This window comes from Delphinapterus leucas, chromosome 5 (assembly GCF_059928025.1).
Source record: "Delphinapterus leucas isolate spDelLeu-1000000601 "Yukka" chromosome 5, BTC_Dleu_Yukka2, whole genome shotgun sequence".
Classification (NCBI taxonomy): Eukaryota; Metazoa; Chordata; class Mammalia; order Artiodactyla; family Monodontidae; genus Delphinapterus; species Delphinapterus leucas.
Window position 1 is genome coordinate 53418428 of NC_143133.1, and position 26787 is coordinate 53445214.

Below are 26787 nucleotides of genomic sequence, written 5' to 3' on the forward strand. Positions count from 1 at the left end.
GTTTCAGTGGAGTGGCAGAAGGTGACTAGTCACTCATCAAACCTGATTTTGCTTCTTCTTTGGCAAACAGCTATGCTGCATCTCCCAGCTTCCATGCAGGTAGGTGTGGCCATGGACCAAGTTCTAGCCAATGGGATGAGAGGGAAGTGATGTGCAGAAAGCTCACCAAGACTGGCCTATATAGCCTCCCATAATCTATCTTCCAGGCTCTTTTCCTGTCCACTGTCTAGGCTTAAAGGACTCTAAACTCAAAGGAATGGCAGAGATACTAGCCCGAAAGAGCCTGAGACCCTGAGTGACCACATGGAGGAGAGCAGCCTGACAATGATAAACACTTGCTTTCTATTTTTTTTTAAGTGATGCTTACAGGATAAACTTTATTTATTTATTTATTTTTAATTTTTATTGGAGTATAGTTGCTTTACAATATTGTGTTAGTTTCTACTGTACAGCAAAGTGAATCAGCTATATATATACATATATCCCTTCTTTTTTGGATTTCCTTCCCATTTAGATCACCCCAGAGCATTGAATAGAGTACCCTGTGCTATACAGTAGGTTCTCATTAGTTATCTATTTTATGCATAGCATCAATAGTGTATATTTGTGAACCCCAATCTCCCAATTCATCCCACCCCCTCGCTTCTCCCTTGGTATCCGTACTTTTGTTCTCTACGTCTGTGTCTCTATTTCTGCTTTGTAAATAAGATTGTCTATACCAATTTTTTTTTCAGATTCCACATATATGCGTTAATATACGATATTTGTTTTTCTCTTTCTGACTTACTTCTCTCTGAATGACAGTCTCTAGGTCTATCCACTTCTCTATAAATGACCCAATTTCATTCCTTTTTATGGCTGAGTAATACTCCATTGTATCTAAACTCAACTCTATCTAAGTGAGAAATCAACTTCTATTATGTCCCACTATTGAAATGTTGTTGCTTATTTGTTATAGCAGCTTTTTAGCATTTATCCATAGTCCCCAATCAGTATATTCCTGGAAAAGATATACTATTGAATAGTACATTGCTCTCTGCTTCCATGTGTTGTTATAAAAAGAAGTTCACTCATGAAGAAAAACTAAATCAACAGATATTCCATATCATGGTGACTGAGAAGCCCATGATGTCTTTGTCTGCTGGAGTTCCAACAACGTATTTTACTATAACATACCTTCAGTCTTTTGTTCCTTTTTTTGTTCCATCCTTCTCTCCTTCTTTCCTTCCCTTCCTTTCTACTGAGTGCCTGTGGTGTTGCAAGAAGAAAATAAATGAATGTAATCCCTGTCCTTAAGGAGCTCAGAGCCAAAGGGTGGGTCAAGATAAATACATATATAATTAGCCAAAGGGTGGGTCAAGATAAATGCATATATAATTATACTACAGTGTGGTGATGACAGAACACCTGCACTCTGGGAGCACAGAGGAGGGGTACTGACCTGACCAGAGAGGGGCAAGGAGGGCTTAGAAAAGGTGGGGACTGAGGGGAATTTTCTGGGATGTGGGACTTTCAGTGTAAACCCTAGCAATTCCCACACAGATCTGGACAAGTTAGTCACCGTATGTGGAGGTAATGTCTTTATCTCTTCTCAAAGGATGAGCAAGAGTTTGGGGAGAGCATTCTAGACCAAGGGCCAGCATGTGTGCTGGAGGAAAAAGTGCAAGACTTCACTGTGGAAAATGAGGCTGGAGAGTTAGGCGAGAGACAGACAGTGAAGGGCTTTGTAAACCATGTTAAGGAGCAGAGACTGAAAGCAGCAAGATAAGGAAGGAAGCCACTGCAGAGTCCAACCCGAGTCAGGTAGAGAGGAGAGGCCATTTGTTTAGAAGGCAGAATCTTTAGTATTTGGTCGTTGATGAAACAAAAGGATCTAGAGAGAGAGAGAGAGAGAGAGAGAGAGTGCAAATCCAGGATGACCTGCAGGTGTTTAGAAGAATAATTTCCCAGTGACTAGAATTTTACCAGAGAGCCTTCCTTTCTCCAATCCTGTGTGCTGTGCTATGTGCCTTGTCTGTGCCCTGTGGTCGGGTCACCTCACCATCCCCCCACACCCCACCCAGGGAGAGCAGCTCTTCCTTCGAGGGCTTAGCAGGGTGCCTTCTGCACACCTCCTGGCACAGTGGTCCCGGTGCAGAGCAACCGGTTACTGAGGCCACCCAATGAAGGGGTTAAAAACCTACCTTAGTGGGGTTTGGAGAACTTAAATGACCTGTCCAAGGTTACACAGCTAGTAGGTAGGCAAGGAAGAGTTGACCCCCAGTTGTCCAACTGTCTTATTAATAAAACACAACACAGCTTTTAATTTTGATCCATCCATAGGAAAGGATGAAAGGGCAGCTTGAGTTCCTTACAAAGTTTAATATCTGCTTTCCCTATTTCAATATATGGACTATGTCTCCTTCAAACTTGTATCTCCAGCACCTATCACTGTCCCTAACATATATGAGTAAATGCTTAATTGAATTCTGAATGAATACTGGCCAACATGGACATTCTGCCATTGTAGAGTAGAGTAGATAAAGGATATATAGCACAGTTATCCTAAACGGAAACATTTTTTTATCTTAGCACAAGAAATCTGAACAGGATAATGTACAGCCCAGAGGATTTGTATTTATTTGATCCTAATTTGATTTTAATTTTGTTTTGAGACTTGTCCAAAGAATTAACATCTAAACAAAACCGATGTTCACAGGTATCCTCAATATCCACCAAGAACTTTTAGAAAATAAATAAATTTTTTTTTCTTGTAAGACCTAAGACTTTACTTTTAGATTTAAAACTGCACCTAAGCTTGCTGGAGAGATTCAATCAAGAAAATGTCACACTATGGTTCCATCTACTGAATTACTTGCTAACACTGAGACCCAGTTAAAAAGGTGGACTTGACATTAGGGGGAAAAATGTCTCACCAAGATCCTAGAGATTTTTAGTGGCAGTAGGACTCCTTCAAGGAGAGTGGCCTTGAGTGCTCTGTCCTTTAATATAAAATATCACTCAGCAAGCTGTACTCTTTGATAATTTTTATAGCAAAACATAACATGTTTTCCAGCAAGGTCAGAAATGTCAATAAAAAGGGACAAATGGACTTGCTTGTGATTCTCAATTTTGAAAACAGTCTGATCTCTTTAGCGCCCTGGTGCTAAGACTTGAAAAGCAAGTATAATTTCAAAGGGACTCTTGAGGCCGCCCTATACGTTTAACCAGGACATCCGCCTGTGCGTCCAGGGTGTCCTTTGGGGGATAATGTAGTACTTTGACCTCTGCTCAGGGGATATTGGCACCCAGGAAAAAGTGTGTTACATAGCTGCCCCTGGATCCACCTTTGATTTGGGTTTGACAGTGGTTAAAAGAGGTTTGGGGTAAAAAAAGAAACTTCCTATGTAACTAATGGACTGTGTTAGTTTTTTAATGATGCATAGTAAATGACCACAAATGTAGTGGCTTAACACGACCCTCGTTTATTATCTCACGGTCCTGTAGGTCAGAAGTTGGTGGTGGCAGGGGAGGGTGGTGGTGGAGGGGAGCTTGGCTGCCTTCTTACAGTTTTATAGGCTGAAATCAAGATATAGGCCAAGCTATGCTCTCATCTGTGGGATGTGGGGAAGTCTACTTCAATGCTTATGTGGGTTGCTGGGAAAATTCGGTTCTTTGGAGTGTAGGTTCATTGGAATGTAGGAATGGTTTCTTGCTGGCTGTGGTCTGGGGTCACCTCAGCTCCAGGAGGCTGCTCTCGGGTCCTTCCGTGTGGCCTCCTTCATCTTCAGACATCAACTGCATGTTGAATCCTTCTCCCTTTTGGATTCTCTCTGACTTTCTCTTCTTCGACCAGCAGAGAAAATTTTTACTTTTAAATGGCGTGTGATTAGATTATGCTTATCCAGTTATCTTTGTATTTTAAGGTTAACTGATTTGGGACTTTAATTACATTTGCAAAATTCTGTTATAAACAGCACCTATAAAGCATTATAGACTGTAGGTTATAGATTAGTGTTTAAGTGAATAACTTGGTACCAGAAACCTTAAAGGCCATTTTAGAATTCTGTCCACCACAGGACCAATGTAAATGATTTGCTTTGCATGTACTCCTTAATTTAAACCTTTGAACAATCTATAAGGACACAAGTTAATTGCCTAATTCACCCACCCAGTAAGTGATGCAGCTGGCATTCGATCCCAGTCTATTCTGAATCTAAAATCAGTGCTTTTCCATGGTAATAATGATAATGATATTCACGAGAACAACACTCTCTATGTGCCAGGAACTGCCACTTTTCATGTGCTAACTCATTTCACCTTCACAGCAACTCTGTACTACAATCTTGGTACTATTATTGCTCTCATTTTGTGGGTGAAGAAGCCACGGAGGAGCCAGCCAGCTCTCAGGACTCTCATTAGTATAATTCAACCACTCCAGTTAATCTCAACTTCTTTGTATCAGCACAACATGTGGGAATTCAAAGAGCAAGCAAAAACTTTCCCAACATCCATTCTAGGTGCTCATAAATTTCCTAGCTGGGTTACTTCTCTTGCAGGCATGTTTTCCTCACCTGCACACTTGGATGTGACACCTTTTAAAACTTTCGTGGTGTTAAAGCAAAAGTTGTTTAACAGGCAAGGAAGACTCTACTGTAGACTATTCCAACAGGGAAGAGAGGCCAGAACACAGTCTGAATTTAACTCTGCTGAAGCCAAGGCCTAGAGAGCTTTTTTTTTTGCGGTACTCGAGCCTCTCACTGTTGTGGCCTCTCCCGTTGCGGAGCACAGGCTCAGGACGCGCAGGCTCAGCGGCCATGGCTCACGGGCCCAGCCGCTCTGCGGCATGTGGGATCTTCCCAGACCGGGGCACGAACCCGTGTCCCCTGCATCGGCAGGGAGACTCTCAACCACTGCGCCACCAGAGAAGCCTTTTTTTTTTTTTCTTAACATCTCTATTGGAGTATAATTGCTTTACAATGGTGTGTTAGTTTCTGCTTTATAACAAAGTGAATCAGTTATACATATATATATGTTCCCATATCTCTTCCCTCTTGCGTCTCCCTCCCTCCCACCCTCCCTATCCCTCCCCTCTAAGTGGTCACAAAGCACCGAGCTGATCTCCCTGTGCTATGCGGCTGCTTCCCACTAGCTATCTATTTTACTTTTGGTAGTGTATATATGTCCATGACACTCTCTCACTTTGTCCCAGCTTACCCTTTCCCCTCCCCATATCCTCAAGTCCATTCTCTAGTACATCTGTGTCTTTATTCCCGTCTTACGCTGGGATGGGAGGATCCCAGGCCATCCTCGTTTGCTAATTGGCTTCACTGAAAGGAAAAATAAAGTTTCTCATATCTTCATGGCAGAAGGTAGTTTTACAGCTTGGAGAAAGGTGCCTGCCAAATTTAGGCTCCTACCCTCCCAGAGAAACTGAGAGATAGGGGCATCCCCTTCCTCCAAGATTACATTTCCAATGGAGGGCTCCCAGGTCCTTGGGAAAGACCATCTTGGTCCCTAAAACTGGCAGGAAGCCTTTAAAAAGATTTACATCTCAAAGGAGCAAAGAAAGAATTTACAAGTTTTTCTAAAGCAAATGCTTTAAGAGAAGGGAGGTCAGGGCTTACAGTCAGGAAGAAATCTGTCTAAAGTTTCGTCAGGGGAGGGACATGGTAAGGCCACCTTGGTCGACTGTGAAGACTAAACAGATAATGTATGTTATTGTGCCTTCTAATCTGAAAAGTAATATTCAAGTATCGCTTCCTCCAGGAAACTCTCCTTGACCCTTTAAGTCTAAATTCTGGGCTCTTTCTCTGTGGTCCCAGAGCTCCTGATCTGTCATATGTAATATTAATAGTCTAAGTAAGTGCCCATCAACAGCACTATAAACAGATATGTAAGTAAATAACGTACATATATACTATAAATAGAAGTATGTATAAACAGATATGGTACCTGTATGTGCATGAATCCTATAGCCATTAAAGATTGCACTGAAGAAGAAATTTAGTAACTTAGAAAAATGTTTATGGTAGATTTTTATGTTAAACAAAGGCAAATTATAAAACACTATGAAAAATATGATCCCAATTAAGTAACACAGCAAAGAAATAAAACCCCCTGGAAGCATATACACCAAAATGACAGAATTTATCTGTAGGTAGTGGGGTTATGGATGATTTTTATTTTCTTCTTTGTGCTTTACCATGTTTTTGGATTTTCTACAATGAAAATATATAACTTCTGTCACCAGAATAAAAAACACAATTTTACACAAAGAACTACAGACAAAAAAAGCCACAAAGGCAAATTTTATGACTCCCCAGCTCTAATCTAATGGAGGCAGACAGTGCTTTATAATGTTTCCTGAGTAATTTCTTGTCTTTCTTTTGATACTGTCCTTCTGGTGGTCCAAATCTGGACAGAGACCAAAGTGACAAAAAGAGCTCCATTCTTCCTGATCCATTGTTTAGTGCATGGGCTAGCAGCCTGGTAGGAAAGAGGGTTTGGGGGAAGGATATATAATAGGATTGTGATTAGCCTTTCTTGCTCTGGTTCTATCTGCATCCTCAGCCTTGACTTAATGTTATTAATTGATTGATTAATTGATGGAAATGTTTATTTGCACCAATTGCCCCCTATGTACCTGGCCAAGAAGAGCTGCCCAGAAATGGCATGAGCTACATTGGTAGATAATGAGTTTGTCGTCACAAGAGGTATTCAAGCAGAGTCCGAATGGCCACTTATCAGAAATGTGATGAAGAGACTTCTAGCCTCATATAAGCCAGAGAAGGGTGTTAGTTAGCAGGTTCCCACTCCTGTAATCCCCGGACAGAACAGGAAGCACAGTGAGGCTTCTAGGAACTGAGATGGGGGAACTGGGAAAGCCTTTGAGAGCTAAGGAAATCACTCCCTTTCAGGGGTTGCGAGGTATCTCTGCTCTCTTCTTTCCTCTGCAGGTGCATCTTGCATGACCTTTGCTAACCCAACCTCTAAGCCACAAAATCTTTCTTCCAGCAAACTACCAGTGTCCTTGGGTGAAAAAGAGAGACACAGAGAGAGAGACAGAAAGAGAGAAAGACAGAGAGAGAGAGACATTCAGAGAGATTTCGATTCAGTGGTGCACGTGTGATCGGGAGAGAAACTACTATCACAACTTAAAGTAATGAAAAATATATGGGTTGGTAAATATACTCAAACCTTCTCCAGAAAGTTCCCCTATACATGGGGCAAATTTTCACAGTAGTTTCTGTTTACCAGAATCTACTTCATCGCCTCTCCTTTCTTCATCAGATTGTTCGACACTGCAGTGATAACTTGAGAATTCTCTCCAGGGTCCCTGCGTAGCCGATTAGGAAAGCATTCTGAAGTTGGCTCTCTGCATTGTTATTTGGAATATACTATCTAGAATCCAAATGGCTTATCGAAATATCTTAGCTCAATTATTCAGATTATAGGCATAAACTTGTGTTTTTGTGTTAATCTGAAGTCATTTCCTATATTTGTTCAGTGAGCAGAGCCAGCTAACCAGGGAATCAAAAACATCTTTTAAAATATAGAAACAGTTAACAAATATAGAAAACACTGGGAGTAAAATTCCCTCCTTTGTGTCACAGTGAGACCCCATGTTACAGCTGCCTGATCGTTCTATAACCTTTAATGATATCCAGCTTCCTTCACTGGTTATCTTTGCCTGGAGCTGCAAAGATTTCCTTAATAATTTATGCCACGTTTTTCATTTCCGTTCACCTCATCACATAATCAGCAGAGTTGTAATTCCTCTTCCCCTACGACACCTTCATTTTCGACCCCGTTACCTGTACAAGCTCCAGAGCCTCACCCATCCTTGGCATGGCGTTTCTGTCTTCTAGGTGCTCTCCTGGGTCTCTGGCAATCTGCTGCCTTCTAATTGGTGCAGACGCAAGTAGGAGGATAAGCAGAGCACACAAGGGAGGAAGCAGATTCTCCTGGTAAGGAAGGGGTCCTTGGGGACCAAGGCACTTTGGGGAAGACGCTTTAACACTGTCAAGCCCAGTGAAAGAGCAATTTATGGAGTCCTGTTCCATGACATTTTTTCTTACCTTTCAAAGGGGTATTTCCAAAGCCTCCACTGGTGTTGACCTCTTGAAGTGCATACCTAAGCGAGCTCAGAATTATAATGACAAATATCACTTATTGGCCGGATGCTTCACAGATGAAGAACCTAAACCTCTGAGAACATAAGCAATTGGCCAAGAGCCTTAGTCCATTTGGGCTGCTATAAACGAATACTATAGACTGGTGGCTCATAAATAATGTAAACAACAGAAATTCATTGCTCACAACTCTGGAGGTTAGGAAGTCTAAGATCAAGGTGCCAGGTATTCCTTATCTGGTGAAGGCCGGCTACCTGTTTCATAGATTGCTGACTTCTCACTGTATCCTCACATGGTAGGAGGGGCAAGGGAGTTCTCTGGGGTCTCTTTTATAAGGGCACTAGTCCTATTCATGAAGGCTACACCTTCATGACCTCATCACCTCTCAAACTCCACCTCCAAATACCATCCCATTGGGAATTATGTTGCCATGTATACATTTTGAGAAGACACAAACATTCAGACTGTTGTGATGGAGACAGGTTGGTGTGGAAGATATGCTATTTTTGGCAGAATGATCAGGGAAAGGCTTTCTGAAGCAGTGATAATTACTGAGAACCGAGTGATTCAGTGCAGTCTCCAAAGGAGCAGAGCCAGCAGGAGCTGCAGCAACATCTTTATAGACGTTCCTCTGTTGTTAGTCACATCTTGACTCTTCAAATTCAATAACAACACAATGAAGTTGTAGTGGGACCTCGATATGGACAGTCTGTGACCTGGATATCACTTTTTTCATCCACAGGAAGCTTACTTCTGGCTAGGTTCAGGGTAGCCCATGGGAGGTAAAAAGAAGGAGGTAGGAAGAGCTGGGTCTGGGAGCTAGAAAAAGGCACAACCAGCTTACTGAGAAATCTTAGGAAAGTGATTTCACTTTTAAGGATCTCAGATTTCTTGCCTATTAATTTATAGAGTGGGCTGGAAGGGGTGTGGGTATTGGAAGGAAAGCATGCTACTTCATCTCTGTGGTACATCTGTGAGTCCTCACCTTTGATTTATCCATTAAAGTTATTCCAGAACAATTTACATTTGCAAAAATAGCTAAAGCTGATATTTATTAACCTCCAGCCCCTATACATTTTATAGACCCTCTTAGCCCTCACAACTTTACAAAGTAGCTGCCTTTATTACTTCCATTTTATAGATGAGGAAACTGAGGCACAGAGAGATTAGGAAAAGGAAAGGAGTCTAGCATTTAGTGAACATTCACTCTTACAAGGGGCTGCATATGGTAACTTTAAGAGATGATCATGTTTCATTACCACACTAACTGCCTGTTGGACCTCTTAAAGTCTTCATTTTACGAACAAGGAAACCGAAACTCAGTGACCTTATACAATTAGCTCAAAGGATGCAAACAAAAAGGGCAGAAGCAGGGTTTGACCCCAGCTCTGTGCTGCTGCAACTGTCCCTTCTTTTGCCACACATCATGTGTAGCTGGCAGATGGGTGATGTTTCTTTACCAGCAGTGAGGAAGGTGGACTTCTCTCTGCTCTTGTAGATACATCACTCCTAGAGGACTCTTGGCGTATTTCCAGTTACAATGCTGGGCTTTGTAAGTGTCATTTGAGTTATAGGGCCCTGGTGTCTAACACTACATGTCAATATTGCCAGTGAGGAACTAGTACCAACCTCATAGAATTTTTTATGAGGACTGAATGACAGGATAGATCTAAAGTGCCTCATCCATGGATATCTAAGAGGTACCTGGTGAATGGTCTCTATTGAAATTATTGGGAAATATGTCTCTTCTTCTTTTGTCTCCAAACCTGAGCTCTGCACTTTACATTGGATTAAATACAAAATAGATGCTTGATGAATAAATGTAAAAAATAATAAGTTAAAAACTTGGAGATTGGGGACCTGAATAACTAGTCCAGTCTCTGCCATCATTACTGTGAGACCATTCAGAAATTACTTACCATTTCTGAGTTTTCTCCCTTGTATTAATAACATGGGGGAGTTGTCCTGCATGATCTCTATGACCCTTTCTAACTAGGGATTCTTAAATTATTTAATTTAAAACCAATAAAACCTAAGTTAATTTTCCTACTCTTGTCACTGCTTAAAGACAGTGCTTTATCTGATACCAAATATACCTGCTTTTTTTCTATCCATGTGGGTTTCTTAGTGTGTAGACTGGGTTACACGTTTTGGGCTTTAAAACAAGAGGGGATATCTCTCCTCTCTTTTCATTTTATTTTATGTTACTGGTTCTCAACTGAGGCCAGTTTGGCCCCTGAGGGGATGTTTGACAATGTCTGTAGACACTTTTGGTTGTCTCACTGGGGATGGGATGCTACTGGCATCTAGTAAAGGCCAGGGTTGCTGCTAAACATTCTACGATGTACAGGAGAGCACTCCACCCCTAACAACGAATTATTTGGCTCAAAATGTCAATAGCACCGAGGATGAGTACAATCTCTGCTGCAAATATATTCTCCAGTGTTTCATGTGTGGAGAATATATTTGTGATGAATGAGACTCTCCTAACAGAGAGCTTGAAAGCACCGCTTCCCGTCATCTGCCTTGAGAGCAGGATGCTTGCAAGCAGAAGTCTGCGCTTCGTGATTAAACGTGCATATAAAAATCCCCTGGTGTTTTAAAGGAGTCAGAGGAACAATGCGGGAGGCTATTACCATGCATCAGACTCCTGTACATAGCAAACACGTTACCTACCTGTAATGAAGGATTTCTGAGTAGTAAGGGTTGCAGCCTCTACAGGGGAATGTTTTAGCTGAGGGCGTGCAGATTTTAGCTGCACGAATAATATCATCATTAATGGGAATCATTATGCCGCCCTGCACCGGAAATTTACCCCTGAATGGGTAGCAATATCCCACAGACGGAGGCCATTGAAAATCTGTTTCACTGGCAGGATACGTGGAGAAGGATTGCGTGGGAAGCAGTGTTGGCTGCCAGCCATGAATGGCTTCAGGCCAACTAGTCTGTGTAGGGAGAGAGTAAGGCCAATAGGGCAACATTATCTAATAACCTGTGTGAGCTGGGGTGACACTGGGACAGGTCATTGGTCTCTGGTGCCCCCCTCCCCTTTTGGAGCCTTTTCTGTTCATGTCATAGCACAATAGTTCTGTCTCCTGTCACTTCCCTAGGATAGAGCCTTCCTGACACCTCCTTAGAAAATGGGCTAATAGATTCATTCTAAGGTGTTAAGTACTCAAGTATGACCTTGGGCCATACTCAAGGGGCAGGATAATTTGTGATTTAGAGGGGTGCAGTCAGTGAGGCACCCGCGCACTGGGGCATAGATGTTTGTTTTTCTAGAGGGTCCGCAAGGGTGTCTCCAAGGATGTAATCTGCCTCTGCATAGATCCCTCAGGTCTTGAATTAAGTTGCTGTGGAGTCATTTCTTGCACATCACAGTTTCTAGACGTTCACTGTGCAAAGCAGTGAAGAAGTAGAGATGCTCTGTTGGAATTAGGATGTGGGGGACCCAGGGAGTCAGGCCCCTGGGTTCCTGCCATGCCATCCCCTGCTACACCATGCCATGCCATGGGGTCCTGGGGCACCTCTCTGGAATCACGTGGGCTCCCTGGAGCAGTGCTTCTCAAGCTTTTCCTCAACAAGGCCCACATAGAAAGAGGTACTGTGTGTTTGGAATCCGGAGTATGGGGAGAGCTCTGCTCTAGGCTGGAGGTGAAGGCTCTGAAGGCTGAGCAGGTCAGGCATTGTGCAAGGTCTGGCCTGGGAAGCAGAGCCAGGGAGCATAGCATGAAAATAACTCTCCTTGGGTGACCTTGACCAAGCCACTTTCATAACCTGAGACTGAAGTAAGTAGAGGATTTCAGCCATGGTGTTAACTGGCACCACACCAGAGTCAACAGGATTGAATTCATTCTTTAGTGCATTAAATAAAGATTCATGGAGCCCCTGCTATGCACCAGTTGCTCCTCTAGCTGAAGAGGAGATGGGACTTAATAAATCCTTGTCTTCAAGGAGTTTATATTCCAGTGTGGTGGGGGTGGGATAGGGCAGGGAACAAATAGACCACGAATAAATATGTCATATGTATAATCAGTGAGCTTCATAAAATAATGCAGGACGAGGGACTAGCTTGTGTGTGTGTGTGTGTGTGTGTGTTGGCTAACTAATACAGAGTGGTCAGGGGAAACCATTCTAGGGAAGTGGTCTTTGGTCTTTGAGCTGGAGCCAACTGTGGAAAGCTCTGGTGGAAGAGAGTTCCAGACATAGAGCGCAGCGAGGGTGAAGGTCTGAGGTGAGAATATGATCAACATACTCAAGAAACAGCAAGAAGCCCAGTTTCTGTCTTGGAAGGTTTTTAATCATCCCTGCCAATTCTTAGTCATTTGACAATTTCTATGTTTTTTGCATTTGATCCTTACCTTAAGCCTGTGAAGCTTATTGTAATCTAGCATTTGCTATTTTCATACACGTGGAAATAAGGTTTGGGGAAGTGGAATAACTTGGCCATCCCGTGATGCTTGGGAGTTTGGAAGCACCGGGCTAACCACAAAATTTTAACTTGTGTTTACCTATAAGCCAAAAGATATATGGATATTTGTAGACAGACATCATTTTGAGTTATATTCAGGACTTTTAAAGAAAGGATTTCATTTGTTCCTCATAATGATCCTTTGTGGTAGGTCCTATTATAATTCCCATTTTATAGATGAAGAAAGTGAGACACATAAAAAGCACAGTACTTGGGCAAAAGTTATGAGTAGCAAATGCAGAGGCAGAGTTTGAACCCAGGAAACTTTGCAGTGTTCTTTGTATTTAAACACAAGAACTGGTGTCCATTTTCATTCTGAGGCAGGCTTTTCTGCCAGCTGGTAGGAAGTCCCAATCGTTACTACTTGGAGTATCAGTCAAACCACTTTATACCCACCAAGTCTATTTATTGAGATGTGTCAGCAATGGAAGGTAGGAAGACATGAGCTTTGAAACATTGGATTCCAAATGTAAAATGGATAGCTAGTGGGAAGCTGCTGCATAGCACAGAGAGATCAGCTCAATGCTTTGTGACCACCTAGAGGGGTGGGATAGGGAGGGTGGGAGGGAGGCTCAAGAGGGAGGGGATATGAGGATGTATGTATACATACAGCTGATTCACTTTGTTGTACAGCAGAAATTAACACAACATTGTAAAGCAATTATATTCCAATAAAGATGTAAAAACAAAAACAAAAGCATTGGATTCCTCCAGCCTCCTCTGAGTGTGGCCCCACTAAGCGTCTTGTACAAATAAGGAGCATTTTATAAACACAGAAGTGACAGTCTCATGTTCTGCAATGACTTTTCCTCATTGCTCCTTCCTTGTGTCAGAACAGGCACAAATCCCAGCCTTGTGATGCCTAGCCTCCATTTGGAGGAGCTGCAGAGCTCCAAGTTTTCGTGTGCTAGGGCATAAAGAAAGAAACTTCTCTCCTCCCTCCGCCCCCTCACTTGTTGTGGGTGATCAGAGCTGGAATTCAGATAAAGCTTCCTGCATCTCTTGTGGTTCAACTCTGTACAAGGGCCCAGGCTGATGGCTTTGCAAGACCAGTATCAAGACCAATATCAAAACACACAGTATTACATGAGGAGTTCACTTCTACCTGGGATAGTCATGTTTTTTCAGAAGAGACAGTGTATGAACTTATTCTCCTAAAATAAGTCAAATTACTTAACAATTCAACCTTGCAAACTGCAACTCCAGAGAAGGAGCCATTAGGCAACTGTCTCCTTGGGTAGCTTTCATCAGATGATGGCAATGCTCAGACAGGCTTTGGGTACCACTATGTAGTTCTTATCAGGGCATAGAGAGAATCTACTGTACAAAATTCAGTCACTGATGCACTATTCCTTACAAGCTGCATGACCTTGAGAAGATCATTAGATATCTTAAAGCCTCCATTTTCTTGGTTATATAATAGGGATAATAATACTCATGCCCAAAGATAGATTGTTGTAAGGTGGATCAGCCTAGGTTCTGAGTTGCAAGCAACAGAAACCGAATCTGGCTGAGTTAAGGAGAAATAGGATTTATTGAAAGAATCACTTGAAGTGATGGGGAACCAGGCATGGAGGCAGAAAGAAAAACAGCCAAAGCCAAGCCACAGGCTGGTCTGGAAGGGACACTATTACAGATAGTGGTAGAATTGCTGCTTCTTTCTCTCACTGGTCCCTTGTTCAAACTCTAGGACAGACACAACTGGTTGCTTGAAACTGGAGCATGTTCTTGACTTTGGCTGCAACTTCCAAAGTAAGAGGCAGCCTCAGCCTCCCAGCAAGACTCATTAGGGGGAGAATTACTTAAATACAGGAAAGGAAATAAGATGATGGGAAGCCAAAAATAAATACAAATATTTTTTTCATTTATCTCTGCTCTGATCTTTCTGATTTCTTTCCTTTTACTAACTTTGCATTTTGTTTGTTCTTCTTTCTCTAGTTCCTTTAGGTGTAAGATTAGGTTGTTTATTTGAGATTATTCTTGTTTCTTGAGGTAGGATTGTATTGCTATAAACGTCCCTCTTAGAACTGCTTTTGCTACATCCTATAGGTTTTGGATCATCATGTTTTCATTGTCACTTGTCTCTAGGTATTGTTGATTTCCTCTGCTTTCTTTAGTGATATCTTGGTTATTTAGTAACGTATTGTTTAGCCTCCATGTGTTTCTGTGTTTTATGTTTTTTTCCCCTGTAATTTATTTCTAATCTCATAGCGTTGTTGTCAGAAAAGATGCTTGGTATGATTTCAATTTTCTTAAATTTACCAAGGCTTCATTTGTGACCCAAGATGTGATCTATCCTGGAGAATGTTCCATTTACACTTGAGAAGAAAGTGTAATCTGCTGTTTTTGGATGGAATGTCCTATAAATATCAATTAAATCTATCTGATCTATTGTGTCCTTTAAAGCTTGTGTTTCCTTATTAATTTTCTGTCTCAATGATCTGTCCATTGGTGGAAGTGAGGTGTTAAAGCCCCCACAGTTATTGTGTTACTGTCGATTTCCTCTTTTTTAGCTGTTAACATTTGCCTTATGTATTGAGGTGCTCCTATGTTGGGTGCATATATGTTTAGAATTGTTATACCTTCTTCTTGGATTGGTCCCTTGATCATTATGTAGTGTCCTTGTCTCTTGTAACATTCCTTATTTTCAAGGAATTTATTTATTTTTTCTGATATGAGTATTGCTACTCCAGCTTTCTTTTGATTTCCATTTGCATGGAATGTCTTCTTCCATCCCCTCACGTTCAGGCTGTATGTGTCCCTAGGTCTGAAGTGGGTCTCTTGTAGACAGCATATATATGAGTCTTGGTTTTGTATCCATTCAGCAAGCCTGTGTCTTTTGGTTGGAGCATTTAATCCATTCCCATTTAAGGTAATTATTGATATGTTTCTATTACCATTTTCTTAATTGCTTTGGGTTTGTTTTTGTAGGTCCTTTTCTTCTCTTGCATTTCCTGCCTAGAGAAGTTCCTTTAGCATTTATTGTAGAGCTGGTTTGGTGGTGCTGAATTCTTTTAGCTTTTGCTTGTCTGTAAAGCTTTTGATTTCTCCATGGAATCTGAATGAGATCCTTGCCAGGTAGAGTCACCTTGGTTGTAGGTTTTTCCCTTTCATCACTTTAAATATAATGTGCCACTCCCCTCTGGCTTGTAGACTTTCTGCTGAGAAATCAGCTGTTAACCTTATGGGAGTTCACTTGTATGTCATTCTTCCCTTGTTGCTTTTAATAATTTTTCTTCACGTTAATTTTTGTCAATTTGATTACTATGTATCTTGGCGTGTTTCTCCTTGGGTTTCTCCTGCCTGGGACTTTCTGCACTTCCTGGACTTGGGTGGCTATTTCCTTTCCCATGTGAGGGAAGTTTTCAACTATAATCACTTCAAATATTTTCTTGGGTCCTTTCTCTCTCTCTTCTCCTTCTTGAACCCCTATAATGTGAATGTTGGTGCATTTAATGTTGTCCCAGAGGTCTCTTAGGCTGTCTTCATTTCTTTTCATTCTTTTTTCTTTATTCTGTTCCATGGCAGTGAATTCCACCATTCTGTCTTCCAGGTCACTTATCTGTACTTCTGCCTCAGTTACTCTGCAATTGATTCCTTCTAGTGTATTTTTCATTTCAGTTATTGTATTGTTCATCTCTGTTTGTTCTTTAATTCTTCTAGGTCTTTGTTAAACATTTCTTGCATCTTCTCCATCTTTGCCTCTATTCTTTTTCCAAGGTCTGGATCATCTCCACTATCACTATTCTGAATTCTTTTTCTGGAAGGTTGCCTATCTCCACTTCATTTAGTTGTTTTTCTGGGGTTTTATCTTGTTCCTTCATCTGGTAACCTAGTGCCCTGCCTTTTCATTTTGTCTATCCTTCCGTGAATGTGGTTTTCGGTCCACAGGTTGCAGGATTTTAGCTCTTCTTGCTTCTGCTGTCTGCCCTCTCAAAAATAAATACAAATGTTTACTCTCTGAAGATTAAATGGGATTATATTCCCAAACAGTACCCAGAACACAACTGGTCCTGAACAATTGTGAGTTCCATTTTTACCTTCCTTTGGGTCAATACGTTTAGTGTCGATGGTAGTATTAATGGAATTTATAAAGCACGTTCAAGTGATTTGTAGCACTGACTTGCTCACTTATTATTTATTTGCTTTTTTATAGCTGTTTTAGAGGAATTGTGCCTCAGGACCCTAAACACAGTAAGTATTTGAAAGACTGAAAACAGCTTCATGAGAAGCTTGAAAAATAAGTTTATTTCATTTGCATGTTTTGTAGACTTTGTTATAACTTCAGAAACTCTGTCCTTATTCTTCCCTGTTCACTATAAAAACTCAACTTATACTTTCAGCATTTTGAATATGGCAGAGCTTTAAATATGAGCCTTATGAGTGCTGATCAGTGGACAAGGATACTTTGGAATGTGATTTATGTGTCTAGAACTACTCTGCTTATTTTCTTCCTTAATAACTACATCACTCTTTGGAAATAAATGATCATTTGCAAAGAAACATGCAGACTCTCAGGCCCTTGGGGCACTCTTTTAGTGACTGAAGAAAAATAGACTAAATGTGTAGATGTTGGGTCCAGCCTAATTCATCTGCTCTGAGGTTCCTTCTGGATATTCAAGTTGCTTAGGAAGCAGGATAACTTATTATTATAAGAATAGAAATGAGTTCAAACTCTTTTACATCACTCACTAGCTGTGTGACCTCAGGAAAGTTATTTAAGCTCTCTGAATCCCAGTTCTCTTATCAGAGGGTAAATCTGAGAATTTTGTAAAACAGTCTATAAAGTGGCTTGTAGAGTGCCTGGTTCATAATTTATTCTCAATCAATTGGTGACACAGGTACCATGGAGGATAAATTTTCATTCTCTTCTACTAAATCAATTGCATTTACTTTCTTTTCTACCAAAGATATGGATGGAATAAAAGCATAATAATGACAAAAACCAAATCCTTTGAGGACAGGGATAGTGTTTAATTAACTTGCCCTCTTGAGGTTGGTAGAGTGCTCTGAACAGAGAACAAAATATGTGCCCATTTCATGGTAGATGATGCATCTAGAACTCATGGATGGATCTTTAGGATTGATTGAAAAAAAATTCTGGAGTATTAGGCAGTTGTGCAATAGGCTCCAGATAAATTCCACAATATCACAGGGTGTGGTTAAGGAACAGGCTTTTTGGGGGACATTTACAAAACCAGAGTTAGTAAGAAAAGAAAGTACACAGTCCTAAAATCTTACATTATCCCCAAGCAAAGGTGACCTAGGGCCAGGGAACTCTGCTGAACAAACTCTGGGAATAAATTTTGGGGCAGGAAACATGTCCCCCTATTACTATGCTTTCTTATAATGTGCCACATCTGAAGGTTTGTGTCCCCTCAAAATTCCCGTGTTGAAATCCTAATGCCTAGTGTGATAGGGTTAGGAGTTAGAACTTTGGGAGGTGCTTTGGTCATGAGGATGGAGCCCACATGAACACAATTAGTGCCCTTTTAAAGAGACCACACAGAGATCCCTCACTCCTTCTACTATGTGAATACGCATAGGTACCAAGGAGAGGGCTCCTCCAGAACCTGACCATGCTGGTGCCTTGATCTTGGACTTCCAGTCTCCAGGCTGTGAAAAATAAATTTCTGTTGTTTATAATCTACCCAGTCTGGGGTATTTTGTTATAGCAGCTCAAACAGACTAAGACAGGAAATCTAATATGGGAAAGGGGCCTTGTCAAATGGGTATGGTGTGGAGGGAAAAGACAAATACGCTACTTGGAATCCAGATAATCTGGATTTGGGTGCTGCTGTTACAGGGGCTGTCTGGGAAAACTAGCTTCCCAGGACCAATAGACTTTGGGACCTGTGGGTCATTACTGGTTCTCCTGCTGGGGAAGGAAATCCCTGGTCCCACTGGCAGTTGAGTTAAGGAGAAGCTCTTCTTGCTGGGGGAAGGAGTAAGCCCCAGTGCTAGCTAGCTCCTTGTTCAGACAATTCAGAGAGAACCCCTGGAGTCATTTTTAGATAATCTTATTTACAATATCACATAAATTATTTTAAGAATAACAATAGCTCTATTGTTGCTTTGATAATATTAATATTTTGTTTCCTCTTTTTTCTTTAGTTTTTTAATTGAAGCATAGTTAATTAAATGTTGTGCTCATTTCAGGTGTACAGCAAAGTGATTCAGTTGTTTTATATATATATATATATATATATATGTATATATATATTATGTTTCTTCTTAACTGCTTCTGTTTCTTGTTTTGCTTTCTCTGAAATCTTTTCCAAGAACTACTATTTCCTATGTTCCTACTTTTTATCAGTCACTTGACATCAAATTCTCCAAGAAACTTGAAAGGTAGACATTAATTCCATTTTGCAGATGAGGAAATGAGTAGCACAGAATTGAAACAATTTGCTAAAGTCCTCAGCTCTAGTACCTAGCCAGGTTGGAACTGAAGCCTAGGTCTCTGCTTCCAGAGGTTGAGCTCTGTCTATCTGCTAGATGCTTCCCTAGAGATATTGAAGAGGGAGGAAGGGTTGTGCCTTTGTTGTCTTTTCCTTTTGCCAAGAAAGCAACAGGATGCACTGGTTTTCTCCTACCTCCTTAAGGCTCAGAGGAGTAGGGATCCTTGACGCACTTAGCAGTCAACACCAGGAATGCTAGTCCTCTGGCATGACCAGAGAGGAAGGGATTATGTCCACTCTGCCCTCATGCCACACAGACTAGCAGGAGTGTGTGGATTGGAATGCTACGGATACCAGCCAAAATTATTCATGCACATCTACAGCCCTGCTAGTAATTCATTAACAGTGCATTTGATTCAGTTGGTCAACCAAATTAGCCTGAGCATGCTACCTGCCATATTGGTTTCCATAGTCATTAAGGAGAAAAAAAAATTGGATACCTGGAAAGCATGCCAAAAAAAGTGAGCGTCACCATTTTAACTTAGCTTGAGTGTTGTCATAAAGAATGTCTATTGTTTTAGCCCAATCTATTTTTCCGGTGGAATTACGAACTGTATCCTTCACTGAACATTTATCATGTTTTATGATATCAGACACTGTACCCGGACTCTTGCAATTGCTGCAAAACCTTAACTTATTATTAAAAAGGCCTGTCACTTAAATGGGAACCTTTAGCTGGTAGTTAGAGGGAAAAGCAAGGTGACCAAAAGACACATTTGGGGCTGAAAAAGAATTACATGTTGGCAAAATTCCACTCTGTTCTAACAAATTATTGTGATACACAGCAGAGAGAGAGAGCCAGAGACAGAGAGAAGAATTTAGTTTCAGCAATGTGTCTGAGACACTTGAACATGCAAAGGCAGAGATAAGAAACTTAGTCTCTCCACCCTCTGTCCATAGCTTGTCGATTGCATGAGCTGTTCACTAATGAGCCACCTTCGAGAAAGCCAGCACCAAAAAGTTTCTATCCCCAAATGTGCTGACATGTTTAAAATGGAATATGTATTTGCAAGAACATCCGCATGTGAAACTGGGGATAAAACTCTTTGGAACCTTTGACTTATTTCTTGGGCTCACAATCATATATTATTCATGTTGATAATTAACTGCAAGGTCTATTCACGTCACAAACATGGAAGAGGCAGAGTTCAAAAGAATGCTGGAAGTTCATTGCCACAAGTGAGTGTTTTTCTAAGGGGAGAATTTTTTACTCAGTTTTTCTGACTCGTGCTCTGCCTGGAAATGAGATGGGCAAGGGATTTCCTCAAAACCTAAGAGCTTGGCAAGATCATTGTTCTAGAAATTTTGAGAGAGACAAGTCACCATCTTTTGGGGTTGAAGAATTAAATTGGCAGCATTATGACTGTAGCTGCTACAGCATAAAATAACATGTTGGTTCCTCCAGAACGTGAGAAGTAAAGCTAAAATGTACACACAAATACACACATATTAATGAAGCACTCACATGGCAGGGTCACTTTTGGAATCTGTATGTGATTCTCAGAGCTGAGGAAGGAAGCCACTTTGTTAACCACTTTGTTAGCTATCTGGGGCTCTCCCAGGTTCCTTAAGTGCTGGGCTGGGAGTAACGAGTCTCCCAGCTTGAGTGTAGCCCAAGTGAAATTTGCCATAAATTACACTTTAACTTTCATTTCTAATTAATGTCTAATATAAAAGGCACACTATTATATAGATATTAGAGTGCCAGGCACTGATCTAATCATTTCACATTTATAAACCAATTTAGTTCTTAGAATAGCGCTGTGAGGGAGGTACTATCTCTGCCTTACAGATGAGAAAACTGGATTCTAGAGAAGACAGTTGTTTCCTTCCCAAATCACAGTTCCAGCTCAAGGCTTCCTGGAATGCTCAGCCCACTTTTTATACTTTATTCTGCAATCCTCACTTTAGATCCTTATAATTGACCATCACTTTCCCTCAAGTTGCATGAAAATTCCATTAAGGTATTAGGTCTTTTTCTGGTTTCCAGTGAAAGAGACATAACTCAAACTACTTTGAGTGAAAATGAGATTTTTTTTTCCTTCAGTTCATAGAACTGCAATATTCAGGTGTGGAGCCAGGCCTAGCTTTAGATTTAGTCCCTGTTTCCAGATGTCCCAGGGACGTTGTTAGGATGCTATCTCCAGCTCTCAGACCCACCTTCCTCTGTGGCGGCTTCATTCTCAGGCAGCCTGTGTTTCATAGGTGGTGGATAATGTCTCACATTCTCCCAGCTGAGCAATGCTACCAGAACTTGCTGCAAATTAATATTGTCTTAGTAGTTCCTTCCCTCTACAATTTCAGTTGAAATAGGGATGGGAACCTGATACTGGAAGCCTTGCTGATGTTGTTGTATTCCGAAACTCCATTTGTAACAATCCCTTTAAATTCAACCAATTTATTTGCTGTTAACGAAATTAAGACAGGAAGAAGAGACCTGGTGGAGTGGAAAAAGAATCCGGATTTGGGGGTCAGCATAGTTTTAAGTCTCATTTCTTATATATGTGATTTTGGAAAAGTCTTGCTATATAAATGGAGTCATAATAGATGGGTCAGATTAGTGATCCCTCAAGTCCTTTCCAGCTGTTAAAATCTGTGACCAGATGGCTTTCCTAGAGGATCATGGCCATTTGATGAAAGCATTTCAAACTCTCCCCTAAACCTTTCCCCTTGACCTTTGGGTTCCCAATCCCATATGAGATACAAAATCCTAGGCATTCTTTCCAGTTAAGAATAAAAGGAAGATTGCTGGTGGGTTTCAGTAGGGGCTAAAGTCAGGAGATTTCTCTCTGGGGTTGAGAGAAAGTATTTTGGCCAAGTCTGGGAGAAAGACAATGAAGAAAAAAATAACAAGATGGCTAAGGGGGCATTGGGGTCTCATTCTAATTTGTTACCATCATTACCTTTTGTCTAAAGGCTGAGTCCTCCATTATCTGATCTATTTTTCTTATTGGATTAAAGTAGGGTGGGGAATCATCCTGGATGTGGCACAGATGTCAGGGGCCTTGATCATAATTGTATTCTGGAGACCTAACACCTCTAAGCTGAAGTGAGGATAACCTAAGCCAGGTGGCCAGTCTGAAGCTGCAGGGATCAACTCTCTGACTCTGTTTTCCTAAACTCCAAGGGGCCCCTTCTCCATCCCTTGCCTTTGGCCCACTCATTCTTCAGTTAAGCTTGTACCTTTCATTATGTAAAATTCATTTTGATTTACTTGCTTGCTTATACCAAATCATTGTGTCTTTCAGGCATCTTTTGCATATATTACATCTCTTAGTGTTGACTTTATAGTTTAATTCTCAGAATTCAGGCTGTACGTTGCAGTTATCTTTAGGAACGTCACTTTCCTAAGAATTCATGATTGATTCACAGAAAGAAAAAATATTAACCTGTGTTTGTTTTGGAACTGTCCCTCTCTGCTGCCACTTTGCTAAAGAGAATTTTACTTCCCACATTTACCCTCTGCTCTTTGAAGTGGGTTCTGCTGTGGCTAAATTTGTTCCTTAGGTTGCTATGGTGTTAAAATCACCTTTGGACTCATGCCATCCTGGTTAGACTTCGCTTCTTGATTGATAAAATGAGAACTTGGAGATGAGAGCTCTGAAAGCTTTCTTTCTTCTAGTCTCAAGAAATAACATTTCTATGGTTCTTCTCCTTGGGCTGGGTTTCATGACATCATGGGGATTGGACTTTATAATAGAAGGATTTACAATGATATTTTAATGGGTCATTTAAAGAATGAGAGGGACTCATTCTTGTAATCAGTTACCAAATGCTTTTAAAAAAATGTCTGGGGCCGAAATTACACTGTAAAAGATGAGTCTGCGTGTGTGTGTGTGTGTGTGTGTGTGTGTGTGTGTGTGTAGGATGTGTGTGCCGGGGGTACAAAACATACTGTTAATTGAGAGTTTATGGGAGTTGCTTTTCTTTCTACTGGCTAGTTGCATTTAGTAGTCATGCTCCAATAAACTTTGGTCTGGTAAATAGAATGACAGTGATTTTATTGCAGTGAATTGGTTCATTATCAGAGAGCCCCAAAGGATAACATTAAAGTGATGTGAAAGGAATTGTTTTAACTGTTAATTAAAACAAAACAAACAGAAAAAGTTCTTCTTACGTGGGAAAATTTACTGACATTTGTTTTTCTTTTCTGTGGAAGGGTTTTTATAGATTGCGCATTCAGAAAATTAGCAAGGTTTGTAAGAATGCATTGCAATCCTACAGTAACAGATATAACCCCAAAGCTATTATTTTAACACTATTTTAAAATGATGCTGGAAGAATATTAGGTTAATTTCATAATGGCTGTAGCATCCTCTGCGCAGAAGAGGAAGTGCCAGCTCCAAAAATTACTGCTGCAACATGGAAGCAGCTTATTAAAACTGTCAAGGGACAAGAAAGCTGTACATCAATGGGTGGTATTAAAAGCAAACCTTGACAGTGATACAAAAAAGTACATTCATTCAAAAGAACACATACAACTTCTTTCCTGTGTTGATAACATAAGAAGTAGGAGAACTCACTGGCAAATCCAAGAGCCACTAAGGCAGTCCGTGTTTCATGAAGGGCCAGGCAAGCTCAACCTGCTTGTGGCCAGCTTGTTTTTCCATGAGACTTTCCACCGTGGCTGGGAAGCACCGTGCAACTGCCTTCCTCTCCCTGCCCCTCAGTTCCCCTGTTTATAGGACTGGACCAGCAGTCTTCTCCTGGTGTTGAGGGCTTGTGGGGCTTACTTGATGTTTCCAGAGACCTGTGACATCTCTGGGTGTAAGACAGCATCATCAATAGTCAATATTATTACTTTAGGTGTGCACCTTGAATGGCCCTGAAACTCAGAATGCTTTGCAGAGTTGTGTCCTGACCGGTAGCCCTTTCCTGATAGGGGAGGAAGTAAAATGCAAAGTGGTTTGGGAGACCACAGTGTGATGGGCAGTGTCAATATATTCACCCTCCAAACAGATGCCAGAATGAGAGAGGATACATTTAGATTTTATTCTCTGTATGTTGCTCTTAGATCGCCTTTTAGAGGGAATCAGCAAGTTGCCTTTAGGTAAATATTTTGAAGGTTTACAATTTTTGCTTAAAATTTCTTGGTTGGAAGTGAGCACAGTGCTTAATGAAATTCACGTGGTATCTCATTAGTTCATTAAAGGGTGGGGAATTAACATTCCACAGAGACCTATTAAGAGAAGTAATTTTATTAAAATCTTAATTATTATTTTAAGGCAAACAAATTAATATTCTTATTTGTGAAGTATCCCCTCTCCCTCCTCAGGATGCTGCATTGACAATTAAAATATAATAAAGATGATTAATAATGAATAAACATAAAATTAAAATATCATAAAATATGCAATTAAAAAACACTAAAAATCCTAGCTGAGCGGAATCTTTAGAAAAGGCTAATCATGACTGGAGGAGAAGTGCTTCTGGAAGGTGATGTTGCAAAGCATTGTTTACCCATGGAGAGTTTTTAAAACATGCCTGATTCATGACTTAGGGATAATGATGTGAATCTTGTTAGACCCTTGATGCCCAAAATGAGAAAACCAAAGGGACCTGGATTATGCCCATATACATAATTTGACCTTCTAGTTACTTCTGTATCATAAAAAAAGCCCATCTCAAACCCAGAAGAAAGTGGCCAGGTGTGTTGTCAAGCGTGTGCCACAGATAATCATAAAATTCAGTATTATTTTATTAAATTTAATACTGTTCATGTGAGTATTGACATACATGCATTATTCAAAATAGCTCTCTAAGAGCTGGACTAGATAATCTTTAAAGTCCTTTTCTGCTTCAAAATTCTATCCCGTCCTGGGAAGTAGGGGGCTGTGGTGTAACAGAAGAGCATTGAACAATGATTTAAGACATCTGGGTCTGATGGTTTTGTTTTCCAAGACCTCAGTTTTCTTATCTGTAAAATGGGGAGTGTAATCTCTTCTTCACTGGATTGTTGAGAGGACCAAATAAAACATGTATGTGAAGATGCTTTAAAGGTATAAATTTTGAGAAACAATGCACATACTTTGCTTTAGCTGATAAGACACAGATCAATGTCTGATGTTTTTAGGGCCATAGCTTTGGATGATCTTTTGGGAGAACAAGTTGATTCCATCTCCTGTCCTGATTTCTGATTTTCAGTTTCTTTTTTTAATAATTGATATTTCACAAAATATATTGACTTCAGTTCTTGACAATCTCACATCTTTTCTGAAAAGAGACAGGTTGGAAATAAATAAAAAGTTAAAATGCTGTTTTCATTGTTTTAGGAGGAGGATTTGACCCATGGAAAATCTTAATCAGGAAAATCTTAATAATAACCCATCATGGTGGGAAATTTTAAGTCTTTCTATTAGAAATGGATTCTTTTGTGTCTTTAAAGGTGCTTTGATTTTCAAGATGCTGCTAGTAAAACGCCCGGGGAGGGGAAAACATTTAAGTACTTGCCTATACCTTATATGCGTCAGAGAGGGGAAGTTGGCTTTCTAACTAAACAGGTAGCTGCGAGTGAGGCTATGGGGATGGAGAAGATAATAGCCACTGCGCTAGGTGTTATGTGAAGCGTGGTCCATAACTTGTTCCCCGTCATTGTTAAGATACTGACATGTTGGCATTGTTTGCCTTCTGGTACACACGTGGAAATGGAGGCACAGAGGAGTTAACTTACTCAGTTTACATGGACGTAAGATTACAAGGCCGGTCAGCCTAGAAGCTGGGATCCAGAGTAGACATTAGAGAGGAGGACTTTCCACCGCGAAGGAGAAAGAGGCGCTGGCTGAACCTGAATCACAAGTTTGCCTGGGAGATCGCTGTCCTTCTCATCTGATGTAGAAGAGGAAACCCTGTGGGCAGGGGACACACATGCTTTTCTAGTGTTTCCAGGGGTGTTAGGTGGTGTTTGTACTCCTCCCTCGTGATGGTGATATTTGCTGCTTCATTCAAGAGACAGGATAAAATAGCTTGTTACTCCTTTAGCTATTGTCTCTACTCAATACATACAGTAAGAACAGGATTTTTATGTCAGTTTTCTCATCTGTGAAATAGAAATAACAGTAGCAGCTATCTACTTAGGAGTATTAAATTGGCAATCCACGTAAATGTGAAACCTAATGCCTGCCAAAATTAAGGGTTCAATAATGTTAGCTGGTACTGCTGAAATTTTCTCAACTCCTGGGAAAAATTAGAGTGCACAAAACTTGGGTTTCCTGTGATTGAACTCACTCTAGCTCATGAATCCTTCCTTGGTCTCTTAACATATATAACATATTACGAACTGAAAGTTTATGTCCCCTGAAATCATAGGTTGAAACCCTAACCCATCATCCCTAATGGGATGATGTTAGGAGGTGGGACCTTTGGGAAGTGATTAGGTCATGAGTGTGGAGCCCTTAAGAATGCAACTAGTGCCCTTATGAGACAGGACAGCTTGCTTGTTTACTCTCTGCTCTCCGCCATGTGAAGATACAAGAAGACAGCCTTCTACAAGCCAGGAAGTTGGCCTTTGCCAGGCACTGGATCTATCGGCACCTTTGATCTTGGACTTCCCAGCCTCCAGAACTGTGAGAAATAAATGTTCATTATTTATAAGTTACTCAGTCTATGGTATTCAGTTACAGCAGCCTGAACAGACTAAACATGGCAGAAGACATAATCCCAAAGTTCTTCTGGTTTAAACCTTAGTGTCCTTGGGGTTGATATTCAGTGAAATTCCTCTTCTCCTCCTCCTTGGGATGGCATC